The 26,205-nt window shown below is 41.6% G+C and overlaps 1 pseudogene; it reads right to left on the bottom strand.

The window, feature by feature from the left end:
* Positions 1–12,586: 12,586 nt before the first annotated feature.
* On the bottom strand, positions 12,587–13,076 carry LOC110149721 (peptidyl-prolyl cis-trans isomerase A pseudogene; annotated as a pseudogene).
* Between the last annotated feature and the right edge of the window lie 13,129 nt (positions 13,077–26,205).

Below are 26,205 nucleotides of genomic sequence, written 5' to 3' on the forward strand. Positions count from 1 at the left end.
GTTTTTGCAGCCAATACCTTTCCTGAGAGCTGAGGTTCTTTTGTTCGTTCTACTCCCTACAACTGCTTCAAGCGATGCCTCACAGACTCGGAACATGATTTTCTTGTGGGCAGAAAAAATTGCTATCCATACCGTGTGTTCGTGTGTGTGTGAAAGAGAGAGAGACAGAAACACATACAGAGAGACAGAGAGAGAAAAAGAGATTGATAGAGGATGGATAGAGAGATGACCCAATGAAGAGGCAAGGGAGAAAAAGACAGTCTAGTGTCTTACTGTTGGCGCTCAGTAAAAGTTCATGCTTAATAAATGCTGTTGTATTTAGCTGGAGGACAAGGCAGAATTAAAGAGCTGGATTGGAGCCACCGTGCATTGCCTTACTTGTTTGATGGACTCTTCGACCAAATAAATCAGCACCATCCAGTCACCTCGATGCAACAGAAATGCTGCACAATAAGAGAGATGTTTTTGCTCTTTCTCAGGCTCTGCAGTTCTTTCTAGCATTGGATTTATTAACTTTGCTCCATTCTGAGGCTATTAATAGTACCTGTAACTCTAGGTCAGTCACCTTATAAATGCACAGCCCCTTGAGACTGCAATTGGTTCCACATTAAACTCTCACTATTCCTGAAGTGACATGAAGATCTCCTGAGTTTGGGCCAGCACTGCCACGGTCAATGATAAATGGCAGGTGACACCTGCCGTCTTTCCCAAGGAACTGAGGTCTCGCTTCTGCTAAACAAGCAATCAGTTAATCAAATTTCTACTAATTGGATGTCTAGTAAACCTTCAGTATTTGCAAGCAGTCTCCTTCCTTTGATACTCCAGGAATTTTGACTCTGACTTGAACTTTGACCTCTCTTTACTCCAAAATCACATGGCTTCTCTGAACTATTTTTGTTTCTGCCTCTGGAAACTGAAAAACTAGCTCTGACCTAAGCACTCTGGGGGCAAGTAGAGAAATTGGGTAACTAAGAATCAGTACAAGAGATTCTTCCAGTTATTGAGTCTTCCAGGAATTTTGGACAACATGGATATTTTCTTTCTCATTTTTTTTTTTTCCAGTCACTCCACACGACTTGCAGGATCTTAGCTCCCAGACTAAGGATCTAAGCTGGGTTCGTGGTAATGAAAGCACCAAGTCCTATCCACTGGACCACCAGGGAATTCTCTTTCCTTCTCATTTTAAAGGTATGAATCATTTCACACCAAGAGAAAAGAACCAAGAGTAATACTGCAGTCTCCTGGATTCTCACTGCCTAGTTATGTCAGACACTAACATTTAGCCATCACTACTTCTGAATTTCATTTTCTAAATAAATGGAGCTTTGGAAATCCACAAACAAGGGGATATGTGTATGGCTGATTCACTTTTCTGTACAGCAGAAACTAATATTGCATTAAAGCAACTATACTCCAATAAAAAGAAAAAAAAGTAGAATAGAGCTTTGGACTTTAATCCCAATTCTATTAAGTGACCTAGAGATGAGTTGGCTATTCTATGCTTCGTCTTTAAAATGAGGTGAAAGGTGTAGATTTGAGAGGGACAAAAGTTCCAAATTTTATTTTAGAAGAACTATGAAATATGCCTAATAGAAATTTTAAAATATTTTAAAACTATAGTTTGTCAATCGTATGAATTTAACAGAGTTTAAGTAGCTCTTAATTTCCCCAACTACTAAGTTTTTGGGGGAAAGTTTTTGAAAATCTTTCTGTCTACAGCATAATGAATCCATTTATCACTCTGTGGTCCTTGCCCTCTTCATATTATCAAAATTCAAATACTCATGAGGTAAGTAGAATTTAAGAATATGACTTATTCTTTTGGTTTCAGTGCTTAGAAATTCAAAAGTTCAATGTCATTTTTCTATTTTGCCTTGGGTTAAATTTTCCTATGTTGTTCTTTGGAATGAGAGATATAGGTGAGTATTAACTTCATTAATGAGCTGCTATTTGAGTCTTCTCAGCTTAAGAGTTGAATGGGCTGTTTTCCTTGAATTGAAAAGTTGGCTTGTATTAATTCATACAGAGAACCAATTTGATAAAACTTTACAGAATTTAGAATATGTAAAACATGTGAATAATAGTGGAAAGATTTTGAGAGATTAAGGATAAGTCTAGCAAATCCTCAGGTTATAGGTACCATTAAAAATCATTGTCCTCAAGGACAAAGATCATGTCAAACACAGCATGTGCTTATATCAACGCAAGATAGAAAGCAGTCAGTAGAGTTCAGTTTGGATGATGACACCGCCCAACACACTTGGAAACTACAAGAGGCTTAAAGATGACTGATGCATAGCTAGTTCGTCATCAAGATGTATAGTCAGGTTATATAGGCAAGCACGTATGACTAAATAGATTACGAGGTAATAAAAAGCCAGTGCTGTAACAGACATACAAGGGGAATTCCATGTGATGAGACAGGGACAGTTGGCTAATTCAGCAAATATTTATGTAGCAAGTACTGAGCAATCTGTCCTAATTGCCAGTTGTACAGAGCAGCTCAAGATAAGTTGGTGTTTGATCTTAAAAAAAAAAAAAAAAAGGCTTGGGTTTCAATAGGAAGAGAATGGAGGATGATAGTATAGGTAAACTAGGGAAAGAATCAGGAGAGGAGAAAACTGGTATAAATGAGTATACAACATAAAGATGTAGTGGGTTTTGAATTCCCTCAGATTTGTCTGTAATTACAATGCCTCACCTTTAATTTATTTTTCTCTGGTAGCTCAGATGGTAAAGAATCTTCCTGCAATGCAGGACACCTTCCTGATCCCTGGGTCAGGAAGATCCCCTGGAGAAGGGAACCCACTCCAGTGTTCTTACCTGGAGAATTCCATGGACAGGCCATGGGTTTGCAAAGAGTCGGACACAACTGAGCAACTGACCCTTTCACTTTCTCCACTGTCATCTAACTTTTGTCAGCATCACTTGCTCTGAGGGCTTCTGGCCAGGTCATTAGTGATATCTCCACTTCAAATCCAATGGACACTTTTAGTCTCAGGCAGACTAAATCCAAGGAGGAACACACCGAGACACATAATAATCAAACTGAGAAAATTAAAGGTAAAATATTAAAAATAACAAGGGAAAAACAACAAACAACATTTAAGAGAACTCCCATAAGGTTATCAGCTTATTTCTCAACAGAAACTCTACAAGCCAGAAGGGAATGGCATGATATATTTAAAGTGATAAAAGAGAAGAAATTAGAATCAAAAATACTCTACTCAGCAAAATTTTTATTCAAATTGGATTGAGAAATAAAATGCTTTACAGACAAGCAAAAGTTAAAACTCAGTACTACCAAACAAGCTTTATGACAAATGCTAAAGGAATTTCTCTAGGCATGAAACACAAGAGAAGGAAAAGACCTACAGAAAATAAATCCCAAACAATTAAGAAAATTGTAATAGGATCATACACATCGATAATTACTTTAAATGTAAATGGTTTAAATGCACTAACCAAAAGACATAGACTGGCTGAGTGGATGAAAACATGTGTATGTATGCATGTCCACTCACTAGGTCACTTTGCTTGATCCCCGAAATTGTATGTAATTATTTTATATTGTTAGGTTAATCATGTCCCCATTATGGCTTGCAATTGTAATTATCTTTTATTTTTGACTGACTATTGATTGTGAAAACTGACAAACATTTTTTACTATTGTGATTATGCAACTACTATTCATTTCAATAATTGTATTATCATTGGTTAACAGAAAATAATAGAATTCTATATCACTAAAGTAAAAGTGAAAGTGTTTGTCTCTCAGTTGTGTCTGACTCTTTGTGATCCCATGGACTCTAGCCCACCAGGTTTCTCTGTCCATAGAATTCTCCAGGCAAGAATACAGGAACAGGTTGCCATTTTTCTCTCCAGGGGATCTTCCCAACTCAGGGAACGAACCCAGGACTCCTGAATTGCAGGCAGATTAATTACTGTCTGAGCCTCCAGGGAAGCCCTTATGACTAAAACTATCATTTAATAGAAAAACCTGTAATCACTTTTTAAAACCCTGATGCACATTAGAATTATCTTGGAATTTTTTGAAAAATACCATACTCAGGTATTTTTTTCTCCAAAGCCCCAGATATGATTCTAATGAGCAGCCATGTTTAAAAACAACTGGACTATATGATGATCTTTTACTTTTTATCTAACTTGTTTCACCTTTCCTATTTCATATTCAGTGCTTCCATTTTATTTAGTTTATGGTTTTTAATTTCTCTATTTCTCATTTTTTGTTGTTCTTTCTCAAGCCTTTATTAAGTGTAGTGGAAAAGCTTCTGCAGACATATATATAAACAGTGTGTATAATGTATATATTTTAGAAAACATGAATTTCTGCCTTGCTAAAAAGTTTATGAAATTTTCATGCAACTTGTTTGACTAAGCATTAATAGAAAGGTAGATTTCTAATTTGTATTCACTCAAAACTTTGATATGGTACATTTATTCTGGCATCTTGGCTTCCCTGGTGGCTCAGTGGTAAAGAATCTGCCTGTAATGCAGGAGCTGTAGGAGTCTCGGGTTCGATCCCTGGGTCAGGAAGATCCCTTGGAGCAGGAAATGGCGACCCATTCCAGTATTCTCGCCTGAAGAATCCCATGGACAGAGGAGCCTGTTGGGCTATAGTCTATAAGGTTGCAAGGAGTCGGACATGACTAAAGTGACTTAGCATAGCATATTACTGCTGAAAGCCTAGAAAACTTATTATCTTAGTGATTTTTTTGAAAAAAATCTGCATGAGGCTTTAAACTTCTAACCCAATATTGAGAATATAAAGAAATATTGTTTAAAAAAAGAAATTAACAAGTGATACAGTGTTATTAACTAAAGTACAAATGTTGGTCAAATTTCAAAAAAATAAAAAAAACAAATCCAATGGATATTCTTTAATCCTCATCTCATTTGACCACTTGGTAACATGGCTGCCATCGCCCACTCTTGCCTTTTCACTCCTCCTTTGGTTTCTACAACATTATATGTTTCTGTCTTTTCCCTAAAGTCTATTCTCAGTTCCCTTTCTCTGGCCATCACTTCTTGCCTCAATTCTTTATAGATACATTTTCTTCTCTTGCAATAGACACTCCCTTCTCATATTATATCCCAATCATTCTTTCTTAAAATATTTATCTATTGATTTTTGGCTGTGTTGGGTCTTAGTTGCAGTGCTCGGGCATCTTTCTACGTGTGGCACTTGGGTTTAGTTGCCCTGTGGCATGAGGGATCTTCGTTTCTCAGCCTAGGATCTAACCTGAGTCCCCTGCATTGGAAGGCAGATTCTTGGCCGTTGGACCACAAAAGAAGTCCCCCAAATAATTCTTACTTACTTTTCAGATCCCAGATAAATTATTTTTAAAAAATATTTTTTACTTATTTGGCTGCACCGGGTCTTAGTTGGTACACTTGGGATCTTCGATATTCATTGACATATGAGGGATATTTAGTTGTGACCTGCGAACTCTTAGTTGCCATATGCGGGATCTAATTCCTCAACCAGGAATAGAACCCAGGTCCCCTGCATTGGGAGCTTGGAGTCTTAGCTGCTGGACCACCAGGGCAGTCCCTCAGCTCAATTATTACTTCCTTTAGGAAATCTTCCCCAGCCCCCTCCTCCCCAAATCTTGCCCCTATATAGTCAGCAGCCTCTAGATGAATGCCCGTAGTACTCAGATATCCTCCTAGATCAGTACTGGCAACACTGTATTTTCAATACTTGTATCATTTAAATCTAAATACAGAAGTCCTGTTCACCATTATATTCCTAACACTTAGGAGAGTGGTGCGCTAATACCAAGCTCTTAATAAACGCTTCTTAAATAAATGAATGAATGGTTTATTCAGGTGATATCAAGAAATCTGCATTGGTTAAAATAGGGTGCATATAGAAAGAGATGAGGGGAAAAATAGATTGGGGGAGATTCTTGGCTTTCAAAGAAAAAAGTTTTAACTCCACTCTATAGACAAAATTGACCCTTGAAAAAAACCTGGGCTAGAGAATGCCCTGTTCTAGCATTAGCCTAGTAGTCTGTCCTATAAACGGGTGTAGAAGGCAATGGCACCCCACTCCAGTACTCTTGCCTGAAAAATCCCATGGACGGAGGAGCCTGGTAGGCTGCAGTCCATCGGGTGGCTGTGAGTCGGACACGACTGAGTGATTTCACTTTCACTTTTCACTTTCACACATTGGAGAAGGAAATGGCAACCCACTCCAGTGTTCTTGCCTGGAGAATCCCAGGGACGGGGGAGCCTGGTGGGCTGCCATCTACGGGGTCGTACAGTGTTGGACACGACTGAAGTGACTTAGCAGCAGCAGCAGCAGTGTGACTAGAGAAGTGAAACACAGGATACTCTGGTTGAGCAACTGTAAGGACAGTAAGATGATCATCCACTTACGATGCATAGTGATCAAAGTATGCTAAGGGATGATTACAGAGAGGATTCTTTCTCTTGTATGTCACTACCATTCACTGGGACAAGGAGTGCAGAGGGAGAGCCAGGATTAGAGGAAAGAGAGTGAGATCATTTTCTATATGGTTTGAATTGATAGGAAGGATACTTTGGAGGCGTTGCTAAAGGACAGTTGGAAATTCCAGCCTGTAGCTCAGAGAAGGTTTGAAAAGAAATGTGGAGTCGACAGACATTTGAAAAGAGGTACCACAGCTTTCTTATGCATGAGACAAGTGCTCGGGCCTGGTGCACTGGGAAGACCCAGAGGAATAGGGTGGAGAGGGAGGTGGGAGGGGGGATCGGGATGGGGAATACATGTAAAAAAAAAAAGTGCTCTGACCCAGAAAAAAAAAAAAAGGAAAAGAGGTAATGGCTGAAGATGCGGAAGTCGTCAGGGAGAGAAGAGAAAGCTAAGGGAGAAGGGCCTTGAAGAAATCTCCCCTTTTCAGTGGAGGAACATAAAGTCAGCAAAGAGCAGACAAAGAGATTTTTCCAGAAGGAAAAGGCAGTCACACTCAAATATTGCTGTGGTTATAGTCTTCAGAATGTGGAAAAATAACTTGAAAGTTGGTAGATAGCAGGACAAAGATGGAGAGAAAGTGATAATCTGACATGGATTTCAAGGGAGAAGAGTTTATTGAGCTCAGAAGGTAGAAAGTTGTGCAAAGATGATCCAGAAGCAACAGTGGAGTGGAAGGTAATCAGAATGTGAGCTTTCTTGATTGAGATGTAGGAGAAATTAGGTATAATCTCAAATTATACTTGAGAGGGTAAATAACTAGGTTAAAGAGAAAATTAAGTGCAAAGAAATAAAAAGGAAAGAAACAGATGAGTGTTTAAGCCCAAGGTCCAAAGTGTAAATGAATTCACTGACAGTGGAATGAAAGGTTTTAAGATTACAGTAACAAGGTTTACCCAGTCAATACATTTTCACTGAGTCAGGTCAACCTGAAGATATAGAGCATTTCATTAACTATCTGCACAGATATGTAACTTACAGCTCTGTTACCTTTTATCATAGTTAATTACATGTTTCATAAAAATAATCATTCATTAATCATTAGCATTCCCCCTGGCTGATTTTTGATCTTTCAGACAACCACCCTCCTCCTATTATTTTCTTTAGATGGACTCATGCTTTCTTTTTAAAAATTTTATTTATTTTTAGTTGGAAGATAATTGCTTTATATCTGTCATACATCATTAATTCTGCCATATATATGTTGCATACATGCATCTGCTATACATACATTAATTCTGCCATATATCAACGTGAATCAGCTGTAGGTATGCATATGTCCCCTCCCTCTTGGCCTTCCCTCCCACCCCCTTCCCATCCCCACCCCACCCCCACCCAGCACTCCAGGTCATCACCAAGCACCGACTTGAGCTCCCTGTCGTATGGCAAATTCCCACTGGCTCTCTATTTTACGTATGGTATATATTTCAATGCTACTCTCTCAGTTCATCCCACCCTATCCTCCCCCTCTATGTCCACAGGTCTGTTCTCTATACAGTTCTGCAAATTGCCATTCTGCAAATAAGTTCATCAGTACCATTTTTCTAGATTCCATATATGTGTATTAATATATGATATTTATTTTTCTTTTTCTGACTTATTCATTCTATATAACAGACTCTAGGTTCATCCATCTCAGTAGAAATTACTCAAATTTGTTCTTTTTTATGCCTAAGTAATATTATATCATGTATGTATTACATCATGTATATATGTCACGACTTTAGCCATTCATCATCAATGGACATCTAGGTTGCTTCCACATCCTAGCTGTTGTAAATGGTGCTGCAATGAACACTGGGGTACATGTATCTTTTAGAATTGTGATTTTCTTAGGCTATATGTCCAGTAGTGGGATTGCTGGTCATATGGTAGTTTTATTCCTAGCTTTTAAAGAAATCTCCATACTGTTTTCGATAGTGAGTGCAACAATTTACATTCCCACTAACTGTGCAAGAGAGTTCCCTTTTCTCCACATTCTCTCCAGCATTCATTGCTTGTAGATTTTTTTGATGGTGGCCATTCTGATTGGTATGAGATGATACTTCATTGTAGTTTTGATATGCATTTCTCTAATAATAAGTGATGGTGAGCATTTTTCCATGGGTTTATTAGCCATCTGTATGTCTTTTTTGGAGAAATGTCTGTTACAATATTCTGCCTTAAATGGACTCATTGCTTTCTTATCTTCATTCTAAATGAATATCTTCATTCAATGAAATCACTGGTTCATATTTGTATTTTTATGTTCTGCAAATTAAATATGTAACAGTTAAAATACAAAATGTATATACAGGTAGAGCCTGGGGTCTGGTACCTGACAATTTAATTCAAATCTTACCTCTACCACTTACTAGCCGTGTGACCTTGGGCAACATACTTAACCTCTCTGTGCCTTCATTTTCTCTTACATAAATTGAGGATGTTATTGGATGCTCTGGTCCACTATGATTGCCTCCTTCTCTCAAACTCTTAACTCTTCTTGTCTTATTTTCTGAACAACCTACTTGTCACCTGTCATATACTACCTTCAGTCTTCATTCCAGGAAAATTATGGAGCACTTACCATATGCCAGTTACAGAGAGGCTGAGTCCTGGGCTGGGTCCTCAATAAGATTACCAAATAAAATTTCACTTGCAACTTTTAGGCTGTGCGTTTGCTTTTAGCTGACATTTTCAACACCAAAGTGCTCACAGCATTCTTACTCGATTTGCTATCTCATGTCATAAGACCAGGGACAATACTGCTTTGTTAGAACTCCAAGCTTATCTGATTCAGGAACTACAGAGAAATCACTTAGATTTGGGCTGGGAAAGGATAAGGAACAGGACAGAGAGTTAGTGCCTGGAGAAGTATGATTCAGTAAGTAAAAGGAATTTCCCCATCTGTTGATAAGATGTAAAATGACAGACTAGACTTTTAGTAATCCTTTCCTCCCTGTTTGGGACTTACCGGAGCAGTGAAATCTTGGGTCACACTTGAAATCTCGGTTCACACTTGAAATCTCAACCTGAAGAGATTCAAGAAAAATTCTTTAATAGCTCTAGTGGTTAAACAAAAAGCAGACACAATGCTACATATCAAGGAATTGATTGTTGCTATCTTTCTCAGCAGGTGTAGAATGTTTCTAGGCTCCAAGTGAGCCTTCTTCATTGAAGAAGCTGTGAACTTCAAAGGCAGTCCGTCATGGTCTTTGATACTCGTTGAACTGAATTTAGGAAACTGCAAGGAATCTCATTTGCAATTTAAGCTGAGGGAAGGTTCTGGATTTTAAACAAAAGGGGTGAAATTTCTCTGGAATCTGTAGTCTGTCTGGTTAATCAGAAAACCTTTTGGATAAACACCAGCTACTTCTCCAACTTATTTCTGAAGTACAAAGTGCCTTCTGAGTATCTTGATCACTTGAATTCTAGAAAAGAGAAAGTGGAAATGAGACACTCTTTGTAGCTTTCTGGAACTACTGATTTACCATTTCTTTGTATATCAGATTGCAGCCATGAAATTAACAGACGCTTCTTCTTTGGAAGGAAAGTTACAACAAACCTAGACAGCATGTCAAAAAGCAGAGACATTACTTTGTCAAAAAAGGTCCATCTAGTCAAGGCTAGAGAGCCCCTTGGACTGAAAGGAGATCCAACCAGTCCGTCCTAAAGGAGATCAGTCCTTGGGTGTTCATTGGAAGGACTGATGCTGAAGCTGAAACTCCAATACTTTGGCCACCTGATGCGAAGAGCTGACTCGTTTGAAAAGACTCTGATGCTGGGAAAGATTAAAGGCGGGAGGAGAAGGGGACAACAGAGGATGAGATGGTTGCATCACCGACTCACTGGACCTGAGCTTGGGTGGACTCCAGGAGTTGGTGATGGACAGGGAGGCCCGGCGTGCTGCAGTTCATGGGGTTGCAAAGAGTTGGACACGAGTGACTGAACTGAAATGAACTGAACACCACAAAGGCAAATCTATGCTCATCAATGATACTTAATTATGAACTAGATTCAGACTGAGATCTATTATTGGACATCTATATGCCATTTCAACGTCATATGCTATGCCATTTCAAACATCTCATCACATGTAATCATATTAATCTTCATGACAAGTTGTTAATGCTTTCATTATTATTAACATATTATTAATCTTGTTCTAGAATGAAGAAATTAAAGAGATTCAAGGTCACTTAGCTAACATCTTCCTCAAATGATAACCATAAGAAAATCATTTTTAAAAAGATATTATTTGCCTTTATAGCCTGCAGAGCTAGTAACTGATGGACTTAGATTGAAGTTAAGCTCTTAATCCTGAAGAACACGTTCTTTGTTCTGTGCCACAGTTCCTTTTTTATTCTATAAATTTCTGACCACATAATTTTTAGATAATTACAACTTCTCTGCCTCATTTGTAAATTGAGGATAATGATAAAAGATTGTTAATGAAAAAACGACAGTGTATATCTTTATATAGTGAAACTCAGGTATCCATGAACAAATGAAGGGAAATTCACAAATAAATTTGTAAAGTATATAAAGTTATAAATTAAGTGTCGTGAGATTAACTATAAATGGCTTTAGGGGGTCGGCTATGTCTTATTTTTTGTTTCATCCCCAGGCCCCAGTTTAAAGAGAGATTTAACAAATGTTTGTGGAACAACGTGGGTGAATAATAATGATTTCCTTGGGCCTTGGATAAATGTTTACACACTTGAAGGAAATAATGGAATTCTAGAACTGGAAGAGATCTTAGAACCATCTACACCCATGGTTCTTCAAACATTAACGTATGGCATCAGAATCCTCTGGAGAGTTTGTTAAAGCGCAGATTGCTGTGTTCCAGACCCCCAGAGGTCTTGGGACACAAAGTCTGGGATGGGCTTGAGCATTGTCATTTCTTTTTTAAAAAGATTTGTATTTATTGTTTGTGTTTCGGCTGTGCTGGATCTTCCTTGCTGCACTCAGGCTTTCTCTGGTTGTGGTGAGTGGGGCTACTCTCCAGTTGGGGTGTGAAGGCTTCTCCTTGTGGTGGCTTCTCTTGTGGAGCATGAGCTCTGGGCACGTGGGCTTCAGGCGTTGTGGCACATGGGCTTAGCTGCTCCTTGGTATGTGGGATCTCCCTGCGCGAGGGATCCATCCATGTGCCCTGCACTGGCAAGCAGGTTTCTGAGCCAGAAGACCACCAAGGAAGCCTTGAGTATTGTCTTGAGCATTCTAACAAGTTCCCAGGTGAAGCTGATGTTGCTGGTCCAGGGACCACAGTTTGAGAATCACTAACCTGCCACAACAATAACTAATATTTATTAAGTGCTAATTATGTGACAGGCACTGTGCTAAGGGTATAATTCATATTAGGTCATTTAATCATTACAATAAGTCTATGGATGGAGACATAATTAGCGTCCTTATTTTAGTTATAAAAACAATGAGACCCAGAGAAGCTAATTCATTTACCCAGACTAATCTCCCTAATAAGTGGTGGAACCAGGGTGATGCATTCAGGCTGTGTGATGCTATATCTGGCTCTCTTGGGTAATATTAGAACTTCACAGAGTGAAGTGCCTTGTACATCAGTCTAGATGAAGAAATGGAGGCCCATCAGAAGTGACTCGCCCAAGGTCACATGATGAATTGGAAGAGGAGTGTGAATGAGGACACCGTCTTCCTAATTCAGCATCTGCCTTCTCTTACCCACTATTTCATAACTTAAGGAGGTGGTGGTGTCTATAGAGGAGAGAGTAGGGATTGATGGATTAGTCATGAGGCTGGAGGCTAAAGACCCAGAAAGCAAAGGGGTTAATCAGACTGATGAATGGCTCAAGAGTGGGTGGAAGAAATGTCTCCATGTGTCTTGGCAAGTCCTCTGTAATATCTCTTCCCACACTTAGAAAACCCAGCTCTTAGGGACTTTAGGTCACTGTGCCTCAACCACCCAAGTCTCCCAGGGATGCTGGAAAGGAAAATTAAGAATGTTTGGTTTGGGGAAGACTGGGCCTAGGAGGGCTCTTAAAATTCTAAATTCAGTCCCCAGAGGCTCTGTCCTTAGATATGTTGTACTCTCTGGCTTCTGTGCCCATAAGTTTGTTTGTTTGTTTTAAAGTAAAATGTAAGTCAAATTCATTAGATTTGTCCACAGTCACCAGTGGTGATCTTCTTGCTGGTCTTGCCATTCCTGAGCCCAAAGCGATCCATGGCTTCTACAATATTCATGCCCCTGTTCACCCTGTCAAAGACCCCGTGCTTGCCATCCAACCATTCAGTCTTGGCAGTGCAGATGAAAAACTGGGAACCATTTGTGTTGGGGCCAGCCTTTGCCATGGACAAGATGCCAGAACCTGCATGCTTCAGAGTGAAATGCTCATCAAATTTCTCACTGTAGATGGACTTGCCACTGGCACCATTACGATGTGCAAAATCACTACCCTAGCACATAAATCCTGGAATTATTCTACGAATGCAGGAACCTTTATACCAAATCTTTCCTTCCCAGTGCTCGGAGCATGACAATATTCTGCTGTCTTTGGAAATTTGTCTGCAAAAGCTCAAACGAGATGGGGCCCAGGGTCTTGCCATTGTTGGTGATGTCAAAAAACAGGGTGGGGTTGACCATGGCTGAACAGTGTGGGAGGCTCCGGGGTGGCGCCGTCTTCAAGGCTGTACCTGTAAGTTTTGCTAAACAGGTGTCTTTGAGTTGCACAGTGGTCAGGGTAAAAACATTTAAAGTGAGCTTGATATCAAAATTAAAGAAGAAATTTGCCCATTATTCAGAGATTATGCTGTACCTGACACCAAACAAATACTGTCAAACACCTATGGCTCAGTTGTGCTGGTGGTCAAAACTGTCCTTTCTCTGGCCAGGAAAGGTTTAACATCCTTGCCTACAAAATCTGATTTCTTTAAGGACCCTCCGTCCCTCATCCCTCCCATCCTTTTTCTTCCACCACCTTCCCCCCACCTCCCCATCCCCAGGCACTTGATGCACAAAGCTCCTCAGCATTGAAATCATGGGTATGATTATCATGGGTGAATTCTCTAACTTTCCAGAGCTTCAGAGGCATAAGTATCCTGTGAATGTCTGTGTGGTCAGTGAGTTCGTTCTTTAGGATGAGAAACCTGGTCAGCATGCAGGCCCCAACGATCAGGTGCTCTCAGATGAGTCATTGGTAATGAGTAGACAAAACACAAGGCACAATTGTCCACGTTTCCTGCTCCGGGTCCCTTTCACCCCCTCTCCAAAATCTCCCCTGCCCTTCCTGGCCTCCCTCACCCCCACAGATATAAAAATTGGGTGAAAAGATGCATTTTTTTTTTGTGGCCAAGATAAGGTTAGAATGACTGTTAGCATGACCCAGCTTCAGTTCAGTTCAGTTCAGTTCAGTTCAGCTCAGTTCAGTCACTCAGTTGAGTCCAACTCTTTGTAACCCCATGGACTGCAGCATGCCAGCCTTCCCTATCACCAACTCCCGGAGCTTATTCAAACTCATGTCCATTGAGTTGGTGATGCCATCCAATGATCTCATCCTCTGTCTTCCCCTTCTCCTCCCACCTTCAATCTTTCCCAGCATCAGGGTCTTTTCTAGTGAGTCAGTTCTTCGAATCAGGTGGCCAAAGTATTGGAGCTTCAGCTTCAACATCAGTCCTTCCAGTGAATATTCAGGACTGATTTCCTTTAGGATGGACGGGTTGGATCTCCTTGCAGTCCAAGGGATTCTCAAGGGTCTTCTCAAATACCACAGTTCAAAAGCATCAATTCTTTGGCCCTCAGCTTTCTTTATAGTCCAGCTCTCACATCCATACATGACTACTGGAAAAACCACAGCTTTGACTAGATGGACATTTGTTGGCAAAGTAATGTCTCTGCTTTTTAATATGCTATCTAGGTTGGTCATAACTTTTCTTACAAGGAGCAAGAGTCTTTTAATTTCATGGCTGTAGTCACCATCTGCATTTAGAGTCCAAGAAAATAGTCTCTCACTGTTTCCATGTTTTCCTGTCTATTTGCCATGAAGTGATGAGACTGGATGCCATGATCTTAGTTTTCTGAATTTTAACCAGCTTTTCCACTCTCCTCTTTTACTTTCATCAAAACACTCTTTAGATCTTCTTTGCTTTCTGCCATAAGGGTGGTGTCATCTGCATATCTGAAGTTATTGATATTTCTCCTGGCAATCTTGATTCCAGCTTGTGCTTCAGCCAGTCCAGCATTTCTCATGATGTACTCTGCATATAAGTTAAATAAGCAGAATGACAAAATATAGCCTTGATGTACTCCTTTCCCTATTTGGAACCGTGTCCAGTTCTAACTGTTGCTTCTTGACCTGCTACTCATCAGAAAAGCATTTGCAAAGACTGCACAATCATGGATGAGCTTGTTAAACCGCTTTTGTCTTTTTGTTTGATTTACAACAGAAAGGCCACTGTGGTAGTTTTTTTTTTTTTTTTTTTGGAAAATAAGTGCTAAATGAATGAGGTACCTGGAATACTGATATTTAGCTGGAGCCAAAAGTATTTTTGGCCAATAAAATGGCATGGGCCTGCTTGAGGTCTCCAGTCACACTATGTTACAGGTCCTGAGGATGTCCACACAGCGTATGAGTTTGGAGTGGTGGGGACAGACAGCTTCTGGCCAGCTACCAGCTTTGTGGCCCTGCCTCTCACCTGGCCCCCAGTCCCAAAGGTTCTGGCATCCGTCTGTTTGCTAGAGCTTGGGCACAGAGTGTCCTTGGATGGTTGCATCTTTCCTCACACTGAGTTATTCTTAATTAAGCCTATAGGACTCAGCTTGGCAGTCTAGTCCCTGGACAGTCTGTTCCCTGCCAACTGTTGTCACTGGCTTCTGCCCCATGAGACCTGTGTCTTTTCTCACTTGATAGAATGTCCTAGGCATGGGCTCTGGAAACAGAAAAACCCGGCTTCTGATCCAGCTCAATCCATTTTTCTGAACTAGATGGGTCTATAACTTGACCTTTCCCACCCCCTCCCCACCCTTGCTCATACCATTATCTTGGCCTGAAATGGTATCTCTGCTCCTTCACACAAGGCAAATAATATTCACATCTAAGTGAAAGTGCAAGTATTAGTCATTCAGTAATGCCTGACTTCTTGTGACCCCATGGACTGGAGCCCTCCAGGCTCCTCTGTCCATGGGATTCTCCAGGCAAGAATACTGCAGTGGGTTGCCATTTCCTTCTCCAGGGGATCTTTCCGACCCAGGGATTGAACTCAGGTCTCCCGTATTGCAGGCATACTCTTTATGGACTGAACCATCAGGGAAGACAGACTCTAAGATCACCTCTAAGGTCACCTCTAAGGTCAAGTGCAAATACCACTGTGAGCCCTTCTTAACCACACAAAGAGGTGTGATCTTCGGGGTTATCTCAGTGTCCCATCTCTTTGTCAATTTTCATATCTTGGGTTTACTTGTTCCCAGAGCTCTTTCTCTCCTGCATTTCTGCTTTGAATCTCTGCCATTAAACTTATTATACAGCAGGGTTGCCAGGTAAAATACAGGATGCTCAGTGAAGATTGAATTTCAGATAAACAAAGAGTCCATTTGTTCAGTATAAATATGGCCCAAATATTATAAAGGGGAAAACTTACATTAAAATTTTTCTGTCATTTATCTGAAATTAAAATTTAACTGGGAACTCTGTATTGTGTGTGTGTATCTGGAAGCCCCTCACCCCTGACTCTTTTTAACAGATAGGTGTAAACTTTTCTGGATCCTTCACTGAATGTCACAAGATGTGACAGTAGCAAGCTTGTCTCATTCATCTTGGCATCCTCCCATTTCTTCCTCCAAGGAGTTGCTTGGTAAACTCTTGTTGGTAAGTAAAGGGACTGTCCCACCAGCAGTTATGAGCACAGTTCCTAAGAGCCTTAGCTTTGGAATCAGAGGCCCAGAATGTGTTGTGTTCCTATCACTAGACTAACTATGTGTGCCTTAGCAAGCTACCCACTCATGTCTATAAAATGGGAAGAAGACAGGATACCTTTTATTTAGCTCCTACCTACCTTTTGTGCTCTGAATGTATGTAAAGGGCCTAGCAGGTATTCAGCCCATAGGAAATGTTCAGTAATTGTTAGTTGCTATTACTGTTAATGTTGAAACATATTCAGAGCTGATAGCTTGAATTTAGCAGCAACCATTTTACTGCTTTATCATAGATGTTAAGGACTATATAAAGGAAACAATTATATTTCGTTTAGGGGCTGCACAGGTGGCGCTAGTGGTAAAGAACCTGCCTGCCAATACAGGAGGAGACATGGATTTGATCCCTGGGTCAGGAAGATCGCCTGGAGGAGGAAGTGGCAACCCACTCCAATATTTTTGCCTGGAAAATCCCATGGATGAAGGAGTCTGGCGGGCTATAGTCTTTGGGGTCACCAAGAGTTGGACACGACTGAAACGACTTAGCACACATATATTGGTTGCAAACAGAAAAATGCAGAAAGGATCCCAGTCTTCCTTTAAAGAGACATCTTAACTTATTTGGCTTTTCTTTCCAGTATCTCAAGTCAAAGGTATGTCTGTCTCTCAGGCTAATGTACTCGTCTGGCTTTTTAAGATGTCAGTTCTTTGTCTCTTATTCTAAGACTCCTCTATAGCTCCCCAAGATGCTATAGGCTCTTATCCAGCCCGTTATGACCATATTTTACTTCCTTCTCACTTTCCCCAGATCCTGGGTGCTTTGTTCCCTAGCTAGAAATTATTTGCAGCTTTCTTTAGATACTATTGCCTTTTGTGTGTGTGTAAAGTGTTAACTGTGTGTAATGTGGGGGGTGTGTGTGTGTGTGTGTGTGTGTGATGGGAGAAGAAATAAGTTGTTCTGGTTTCTCCTAATTACCCAGGCACAGTTGGATGAGTGGCCAAAAGTAAAATCACTCAAGTCTGACAGGTATTTAACACTACCAGGCTAAATGCAAAACCCACTCTCCCTGACTTTACTGGCCTCTCTACCAGGCACCCTGAGATGCTTGACTTAGAGTGTCCCATTGAATATTCACAAGCGCTCATAGATTTCTGTGCTTATCTCAAATTTGTGGATGAGGAAACAGAATGAAAGAGGTTAGTAACTCACTCTAAGGCCTCAAGGCTGGTAACTATTAGCTGCAATTCAAACCCATTTTCCTGACTCTAAGCCTCAGGCTCTTTCTCCAAAGCCAGTGGTTCTTCACCCTGGCTGCACGTTTTAAATCAACCCATATGTCCAATGGACTGATGGCTGGACCCCATTCCCAGAGATTCTAATTTAATTGCTTTTGACAGCCATTGCAATTGCACTGCTGTCCTCTCGGCCTGTTTATTAGGTCATAAGACAAAAGGATCAAACATAGTCTAACTTGACCTCCCCCTCCCGTTGTCAGAAGTGCCGAGGCGGAAGCATTGTCAGAAGTGCCGAGGCGGAAGCAGTAACATATCCTGCTCTCCTGCTGTGTGAAAAGAGTCCTTAAAAAGGTATTTTGATGATTCCTCCCCCACTTCTTAAGTTCACTTTACGCTGCTTTCTTTTTGAATCTTCCACAGCAAGTTACCCCATTTTTCAGAGACTTGTTTCTTCTCTGTTGATCTTCACTCTTTCACTCCATCTTTTTCCAGGCCAGAATGGGAGCTGGCTGAGGCTATACAATTCATTTTTTGTGCTCCATTGAATTTGTCTTCTTTTTCTTTCCATTTTAGTCTAAAGACTTCCCTGATTATATTTACTTCTCCCTTTTCTCGTGACTTCAGGGCACCTTAGGAAGGCTTCCCTGCCAAGAAAATTATCATGTGCCATTAATGATCTACAATTTGAAGTTGATCTTTCTTTCAGTACCATTGGCCTACTTATTTGGACTGTCATCTTTGGCCAGTTTCATTCTGGAGAATTTCAGGGCTATTTAGATTGCTAAATGAGGCGTGACACAATCTCCCACTCATGATTTCCATGAAGATTCATTCTGTAAGCAAAATTGGCATGTCTATTTGTTTAATATGTCTCCTCCACTCAACTGTAAGTTCTTCTAGGCACCACGCCTGTTTTGATCACCGCTGGGTACCTGGTGCCTAGAATCGTGGTGGGTTTAGCAGGTGTTCGGTAAATGTTGCTGGAATGTTGACTATTGAGTGGGCTTGCTGGGTTCTGAGTGCCTGCTGTACCACTTACAAGCTGTGTGTTTGTGACCTTGAGCAAGTTAACTTCTCTGAACCTTCATTTCTACATTTGTAAAATAATAATATTCTTGCCTGGAGAATTCCCATGGACAAAGGAGCCTGTCAGGCTATAGTCCAAGAGGTCACAGAGAGTCAGACACAACTGAAGGACTAAGCACAGAACAGTACTAGTAGTAATTGTAATAATAGCAATAAACTTCGTATGGTGGTTGCAAAGACTGAAAGATATATGCATATAGAGAAATCATTTCAGTGCCTGGTACATAGAATTTCCTTGTATGTGCTAATGAGGATGATGGTGTTGTTGAGAAATATTGACTTTCGCAATGATATTGTTGGGCAGCAGAAATATATTCCAAAATTTAAGAGCTACTTACTTCAAAAAAGAATAGCTATTTAGCTCCAATGAGATAAATGAAACAGAAGTTTGTCCACTTGCCTTTTCATATATATAATATTTTCATCCTGAAATGAGTTTTTACTCAAGAAGAAAATGAACAAGTTGAGTCAGTTCATTTATGTATAAATAACCCAGAACATACTCTGGTAATTTAAGGGAGTATAAGTATCTTCTCAGGGCTTCCCAGGTGGCTCAGTGGTAAAGGATCCACCTGCTAATGCAGGAGATGTAGGTTTGATTCCTGGTTGGGAAGATCCCCTGGAGAAGGAAATGGCAATTCATTCCAGTATTCTTGCCAGAAGAATCCCATGGACAGAAGAGCCTGGTGGGATACTGTCCACAGAGTCACAAAACAGTTGGGTGCAACAATGACTAAACACCAACAAGTATCTTCTCTCGACCATAGGACGCTGCTGATGGGATGCAGGAAGACTTTCAAAAATATTTAATTATTTATTTGGCTTTGCTGGGTCTTCATTGCAGCATGTGAAATCTAATTCTCTGACCAAGGATTGAACCCCAGCCCCCTGCACTGGGAGTGGGAGTCTTAGCCATCGGACCATTAGGGAAGTACCAGGATTCAGGAAGATTTTAAAAAGAAGGTGGAAAGGAGCACCCATGCTGTGGAACCAGAGGCCCCTGGGATCATCAGCAGCTCATTCAAGTGGCAGGTGTAAGGTCCATTTATTTGACTTTCTTCTCTTGGCACAAATAGAAACACCTCGTAGGGTTTATTAAGAGCAGATGTATTAAATATCAACACTCAAAACTGGTTTAACTGGGAAACAAATGAGCAGTAAAAACAAACAAAAAGAGAGAATAAACAGGAGTCATGAGAGAGTAATGTGACAACTTAAAAGAATGCTAGCCAAGGAAAAAGTACCCAAATCAAGGTCATAGTCAGGTATGGTCAGTCACAGTGTTACTCGCTAAGTTATGTCGACGCTTTTCCACCCTATGGACTTGTTGCCTGCCAGGGTCCTCTGTTTATGGGATTTCCCAGGCAAGAATACTGGAGTAGGTTGCCATTTCCTTCTCCAGGGAATCTTCCTGACCCCGGGATCAAACCCAGGTCTCTGGCATTGCAGGCGGATTCTTTACCATCTGAGCCAAATGTTAGTTGCTACTCACAGTGGGAAGAGAGCAAATAACACTCACCTCTTTACCATTTGTGCAAGGAACAGAGCCAGCTTCCTGCCTCGATTGGTTCTTGGATGCCTCCTTGCCGATCCTGGGATTTCTAAAGGTAGAGCCCTTGGGCTTATGCTTAAGGGCAGGATACGGTTGGCAAGACCATGCCACTCTGTACCTGCTAACCAGTGAACACCCTGTGTACGTGACAAAAGGAAACTTGTAGGTGGATGAATTACAAAAATGTGCCTCTTCCTCGGGGCTGGCACAAGGTTTGGGGAGGGGACTGGATGCTGGATTTAAGCCCCCAGGCCCCCTCAGCTGGGTCCCTTAGTAGAGGGACCCTACATCCTGTAATGGGCTTACATTACCACATTCTTTACCACACTCAGTGGTAAAGAATCTGCCTGCTGGAGATGCAGGAGATGAGGGTTCCATTCCTGGACTGGGAAGATCTCCTGGAGTAGGAAATGACAACCCACTCCAGTATTCTTGGCCAGAAAAATCCATGGACGGAGGAGCCTGGTGGGCTACAGTCCATGGGGTTGCAAAGAGTCAGACACGACTGAGCCACTGGGCATGGCACACTCCAACTGCTCATTGTGGCTTTGAAAAGTTCTTTGCTTTTCTGTAAGTGTGTCCCACTTTCACCAGTGAGAAAGCTAGCAGAATAAAATCTCTTTTTATTTATTTGTTTTTGGTTACGCTCGGTCTTCACTGCTGCCTGCAAGCTTTCTCCAGTTGCGGTGACTGGGGGCTACTCTTTAGTTGCAGTGCTTGGCTTCTCACTGCAGTGGTTTCTCTTGTTTTGGAGCATGGGCCCTAGAGTACAGGCTCAAAAATTGAGCTTCATGGATTCTGTTGCCCTGCGGCATGTGGAATCTTCCTGGACCAGGGATCAAACCTGGGTCCCCTGCACTGGCAGGCAGATTCTAACTACTGGGCCACAAAGGAAATCTGAGAATAAAACATGCATTGACCTGCTCAATAGTCATAGACTTTTCTTGGGAGGTACACCATTCCCAAAGTGGGCCTCCATCAGCCTCATTGTATAGAGCACCTACAATGTGCAGATTACTCTGCCAGGTTCTAGGGTACAGGCTACGTAAACGGTTGCACATTTCAAATGTAGCTTTGAAGGTAGGCAGTGCAAGCTCCGTTCTGCCTGAGTGCTGTGGACTGTGAGAGCAGCAGGAGCTCCCAAGAGAGTGGACAATCACCCTTTTCTAGTACAGCTACAGAAGATTATACAATATAAGACTTGAGATGAGTGAAGATTGGGTAGGGCTGGGGAAACCAGAGAAGACCAAGCAGGACTGCAAGCAGAGAACATAGTGTGATCGATGGTGTGTGGAGAGGCTGTAGCTCAGCAACCTCAGTAACTCGATAGCATCACCCATGCTAGTTCCCCAAACACAACGAACCTTTCTGAAGCATAGTCTTCACTCCAGAGCACAAGGCTCTTTTCCGCAGAACTTCCCCATCCTACGTCTCATGCATGTAACATCCAGTGGGCACTAGTTAGCTACATAAGAGAATCTGGGGTTAGGTATTACTATATGAAAATGCAGTGAAAGTGAAAGTCTCTCAGTCATGTCCGACTTTGCGACCCCATGGACTATACAGTCCATGGAATTCTCCAGGCCGTATGAAAATGCAGTGAAAGTGAAAGTGCAAGTCGCTCAGTCGTGTCTGAATTTGTGACCCCATGAACTATACAGTCCATGGAATTCTCCAGGCCAGAATATTGGAGTGGGTAGCCTTTCCCTTCTCCAGGGGATCTTCCCAACCCAGAGATCGAACCCAGGTCTCCCACATTGCAGATGGATTCTTTAACAGCTGAGGCACAAGGAAAGCCCATTACTATATGAACCCACCCACATAACTGAGGTACATTGAAATGAAGAATTTCTGGACATATTGCTATAATCTATTTCTAAACATTTGGAATTACAGGCAGGATGGAACTCATGGTATCTGTTACTATGCAGTAAATTCTCCTAAAACTTTGCAGCTTTAAGCAATGAACTTGTATCTCACAGAGCTCCTCGGGGTCAGGAATTCAGGCACTGCTTTTGCTGGGTAGGTTTGGCTGGAAGCTTTTTGTTGTTGTTGTTTTTCAGTCTCTAAGTTGTGTCCAACTTTTTGCAACCCCAAGGACTACAGCACGCCAGGCTTCCTGTCCTTTACTATCTCCCTGAGTTTGGTCAAATTCATGTCCACTGAGTCAGTGATGCCATCTAACCATCTCATCCTCTGCCACTGTCTTCTCCTTTTGACTTCAGCCTTTCCAAGCATCATGGTCTTTTCCAATGAGTTGGCTCTTCACATCAGGTGGCCGAAGTATTAGAGCTTCCATTTCAGCATCAGTCCTTCCAATGAATATTCAGGACTGATTTCCTTTAGGATGGACTCGTTTGATTTCCTTACAGTCCAAGGGACTCTGAAAAGTCTTCTCTAGCATGACAGTTCGAAAGTATTAATTCTTTGGCGCTCAGCTTTCTTTATAGTCCAACTGTCACATCCATACATGATTACTGGAAAAAACCATACCTTTGACTAGACAGACCTTTGTTGGCAAAGTGATGTCTCTGCTTTATAATATGCTTTCTAGGTTGGTCATAGCTTTTCTTTGAAGGAGAAAGTGTCTTCTAATTTCATGGATGCAGTCACCATCTGTAGTGATTTTGGAGCCCAAGAAAGTAAAATCTGTCACTGTTTCCGTTGTTTCCCCATCTATTTGGTGTGAACTGATGGGGTGAGTTTGTAATCAAGATATTTGCCAGGTACTATCATCTGAAGCCTTGACTGGGGCTGAAGGGTATGACTCTAAGCTCACTCACATGGCTGTGGGCAAGAGGCCTGCTTTGAGGATCTCTCCACATGTTCTCACAACAAGGCAGCTGATTTTCCTTGGAATAAGTGATGGAAGAAAGAAGGCATGAATAGAAAGCTTGGTGCTTTTTATGACTGAGTTTCTGAAAGCATCACCTCTGCATTTTTTTACTGGTAATGCAGACCATCCTTGAAACAACGTGGAAGGGAATTATACCAGCAGGTAGCATCACTAGAGACCATCTGAAATGCTGGTACCACTGAAATCATTTTTTGGGGAGATTAGAGCTTTCAAAGGGGGTTACCTGGTAGCTCAGCTGGTAAAGAATCCGCCTGCAATACAGGAGATGCTGGTTCAATTCCTGGGTCGGGAAGATCTCCTGGAGGAGGGATAGGCTACCTGCTCCAGCATTCTTGCCTGGAGAATCCCCGTGGGTAAAGGAGCCTGGTGGGCTACAGTCCATAGAGTCGCAAAGAGCCAGACGTGATTGAGTGATGAAGCACAGCACAATGCAGAGTTTTCAAGATACGTACCAGATGTCATGGGGGCTTGGATGTTAAAAAATGTTCTCATTTAAAATGCCTATAATTCTGAATAAATATTTTTTAAAATATTTCAAAAGCCATCCATATGCTGATTGGAAAGTAAGAGGCAAAATGAACAAATAAATGAGGAAGCAGAGAGATAAGTGAGTGGCTAAGCTGAAGGTTCCCCTGGGGGCATCCTTCTATCTTCAAGTGACCCAGGTTTTAATTGGTTTTAATATCTGCACAGCCTACGTGAGACAAAGGCCAGGGACTCTGAGAAGTCAGATCACAGACCCTCTTATAAAGTACCTTGTCCTCAAAGGATATCTCCTCAGTGACAATTGAAACCTGGAATTTCTGCAACTCCATTTGCCCACTGAAGAGGATAGAAAAGAAATTTGCCTGCCCTAATAGCTGCTGAATAACAGGAGGAAAAAGCTGAGAATTTATAACCAGTTAACCTTCATGCAGGCTTAAAGCCAAATTCACACTTTCCCTGTGGTTTGAAAACCCCCTGTCTGTAGTTATAATGTGGGCCAAGGTTTTCAGTCTAGAAACAAAGCAAATCCCCACTGAAGGAATCACCTTTATCACAGACCATTCCGATGCCCAGATCTAAAATTCCATGAAACTGGAATTCACAATTAAAAAAGAATCACAGGGCACTTGAGGAAACAAGGCCCCATGAGACAAGCAGGAAAAACAGACAACAGACATGGGCTGACATCTACTTCAACTATTCGGTTATTGATTAGAGAATAAATTGAAGTATATTTAATATGCTTACCAAAGAAAAGATGCAATCAAATAGATGAGTAAAGAGATTATTGTGGGCAAAGGAGGAAGGAGGGAGGCTCAAAAGGGAGAGGGTGTAGGTGTACATATAGCTGATTCATTTCATTGTAGAGCAGAAGCTAACAAAACATTGTGAAGCAATTATATACACCAATAAAATAAAAGAATAAGAGAGTATAGAGAATGACTAGGCCACTTGGACAACCAAATGGAACTTTCAGAAATCAAAACTGAAATTAATAAAAGCAAAATATAGTTGCCTTTGAAAGGACTGCATAAGTACCTACATGATATCTTTGATTTTTGTCTCTTGGCTCACAAAGCCTAAGATATTCACTAACTGGCCCTTTACAAAAAAAGGTTGCCGACCTCCACCGTAGAGGCATTTACACAAGAGACCTTCAGTCAGCCTGAGTATCACCCAGGCAGAACTGACCACAGCAGAGGGGGAACATGAGGGGATTGAATGAGGGAGGCCAATGAAGACTCAGTTGGGCAGTGCTGGGCCTCCCAACCGAAGGGAGGCTGTTTTTCTGTGTCCATAAATAAAACCGGATGAACAGCTCAAATGTCCCCAGAGGCATATTGGAACCCAGAGGACTTGCCTTCTTAACTTTGATGTATGGGGCGGGGGACATCAATCTTCATTGTTCTGGAGTCTCAAGAGTTGAAAGCCTGAGTGTGAGGAAGTCTGGGGCAGGAAGAGATTGGTCCATGACAATAACTATTAAGCAGTTATGGATGGCACTCTGCAAATAGAACACATTAAAAAGGAAAGGGAGAATGGAGGTTTCTTTGCCTGCGTAACACTCTGGTGCCCTTTGTTTGCCACACATGGATCCAGACCAAGTGCTTTTTATGGCTATTGGCTGCACCCAATGGGCTTCAAAGTTCTATTTCTCAACACAGAGCACTGACATTTTGCCCTGAGAAGACTCAGGGAGGGGCAAGGATGCTGGCAGGAAGCTGTGTGGTGACCCTGGGGTGGAGTGAGTGGCAGGAAGCCAGAGGGGGAAGTGATTTGGGGAAAGGAAAACAAGAGGGTCACCACGCCCTAGGGTGTTCCTCTGAGTGTGGACACCGTGCCTGGTCTGTCCAAGGTCCCCCAAACCTGTGTGTTCATGTCTCCCTCACACTTCAGAAGGAGGCAGCAAGGATGGAGTCTCAGAACAAGGAGCCTGGCCATGAGTCGTCATATTCTGAGCCTCTATTATATGCCAGGTGCTTTAAACAACAATTTCATAGAGTAGATATTGCCTTTCCCATTTTGCAAATAAGGAAACTGAGACACAGTGAGAAACATTAAGAACTGGGTCCAGGGCCACAGAGTGAGTTAGCAATGAATTTAGTTCTCCCTCCAAACTCAACTCTTTCTTCCCTACCAAGCAGGTATAGCCCAGAGTCACATGAAGGGAATAATCACACATCACCAGCAAGAACCTGAAGAAAAACAGAAAACTAAGTCCTTCTGCCCTAACACCTACTCCCTGGTCTGACATCCAGGGTAACTCTGCTAAACACAGTATATGTGTGTATAGTTCAGTCGTGTCCGACTCTTTGTGACCGCATGGACTGTAACCCACCAGCCTCCTCTGTCTATAGGATTTTCCAGACAAGAATACTGGAGCGGGTTGCCATTTCCTTCTCCAGGGGATCTTCCCAAACCAGGGACTGAACTCACATCTCTTGAGTCTCTGGCATTGGTAGGCAGGTTCTTTATCACTGGCGCCACCTGGGAAACCTAAAACAGAGTAATTTGCCCCTAAATGTCTCTAGTGACTTATCATGGCTCTTTTTGTCCCCACATGTTAACAGTAGCCTCAGTGTAACAAATGATAAAATGACAACAAAAAAAGTTCTCTTATCAGGACCTTGCCATGGACATGCTCATGGGTT

This window comes from Odocoileus virginianus, chromosome 27, assembly GCF_023699985.2.
Source record: "Odocoileus virginianus isolate 20LAN1187 ecotype Illinois chromosome 27, Ovbor_1.2, whole genome shotgun sequence".
Taxonomy (NCBI): Eukaryota; Metazoa; Chordata; class Mammalia; order Artiodactyla; family Cervidae; genus Odocoileus; species Odocoileus virginianus.